General features: G+C 31.0%; 1 protein-coding gene across 1 annotated transcript in view; it reads right to left on the reverse strand.

Annotated features, from left to right (window-relative positions):
- The window catches only part of fes (FES proto-oncogene, tyrosine kinase), a 29,853-nt gene that overhangs the window by 6,330 nt on the left and 22,123 nt on the right, over positions 1-1,400 (reverse strand). The gene's annotated exons all lie outside the window — the stretch shown is intronic.

Consider the following 1,400-nt stretch of genomic DNA (forward strand, 5'->3'; position numbering starts at 1 on the left):
TTTAATAAATTAAATTAAGCGACTTCACCTAAATTAGCATCACTTCACCCGCTGGGGTCTGAACGCACTTCCTCCTGGTTCCCATCTGCAGAAAAATCTGCGCTAATTCATCAGTCAGTTGGATCTGTCTGATCCAAACAGATCAACTGAACTGTGAGTGTTCAGTTCAGTTCATCCTGGTGTGCGCTTCCAGGATTTTTTATTTATTTTTTGCGTGGTTTCGCTTCTCCGAAACGGACGTTACGTCTGCAGCTCCTCCAGTCCGTAGCTCTTCTGGATGACGTGAACCCAGAAGGCTGCATTTGTTAAATCCGAGGGATGAGTTACTCCCAGCGGTTTCTCAGTCTTCGCAGTCCGCAGTGGTTGAGCTGCGGACTGCGCATGTTACAGTCTAATTAACTTTTGCATCGTCATTTATTTCCTCAAGATAAACTGCCGGCTCCTCAAATGGATTAACAAAACGTTGCATTCTCTTTAGTTTTCTCTGGTCTGTAATGGAGACTTAAATTTAACTCATCATTTTAACCAAAGGTTTGTAATGTGCTTCCTAACCATTTTTTATTTGTAAGTATTTATTTTATTTTTTAGCCAATACTTTGTCTGCTAATGACATCTTCAATACATTTTTTGATCCCAGGCTTAGTTTATGTGTGTGAGGGCGGCAGGTCGCGGTAGACTTTTTTGTTATTCATTATCTTGACCGACAACATAAAAAAAATCGGTCATGTACTATTTTTATCCGTGAAATTACAATCATACAGACAGAAACAGTTACCATTATACATTTTGAACTGTTGATTTTATTTTAGAACCATTTTTTATTTTAAAGTGTTGATTTTATTTTTGAAACCTTATTTATTTTGAAGTGTTGATTTTGTTTTTGCAACCTTATTTATTTTGAAGTGTTGAGTTTGTTTTTGCAACCTTATTTTTTAATTGTAAAGTGTTGATTTTATTTTTGAACCATTTTTTATTTTAAAGTGTTGATTTTATTTTTGCAACCTTATTTTTTAATTGTAAAGTGTTGGTTTTATTTTTGAAACCTTATTTATTTTGAAGTGTTGATTTTATTTTTGAAGTGTTGATTTTATTTTTGAAACCTTATTTATTTTGAAGTGTTGATTTTATTTTTGCAACCTTATTTTTTAATTGTAAAGTGTTGATTTTATTTTTGAACCCTTATTTATTTTGAAGTGTTGATTTTATTTTTGCAACCTTATTTTTTTAATTGTAAAGTGTTGGTTTTATTTTTGAAACCTTATTATTTTGAAGTGTTGATTTTATTTTTGAAACCTTATTTATTTTTAAGTGTTTTTATTTTTGAACCATTTTTTATTTTTGAAACCTTATTTTTTTAATTGTAAAGTGTTGGTTTTATTTTTGAAACCTTATTATTTTTG

The sequence above is a fragment of the Poecilia formosa genome, unplaced genomic scaffold (assembly GCF_000485575.1).
Source record: "Poecilia formosa unplaced genomic scaffold, Poecilia_formosa-5.1.2 Scaffold33, whole genome shotgun sequence".
NCBI lineage: Eukaryota > Metazoa > Chordata > Actinopteri > Cyprinodontiformes > Poeciliidae > Poecilia > Poecilia formosa.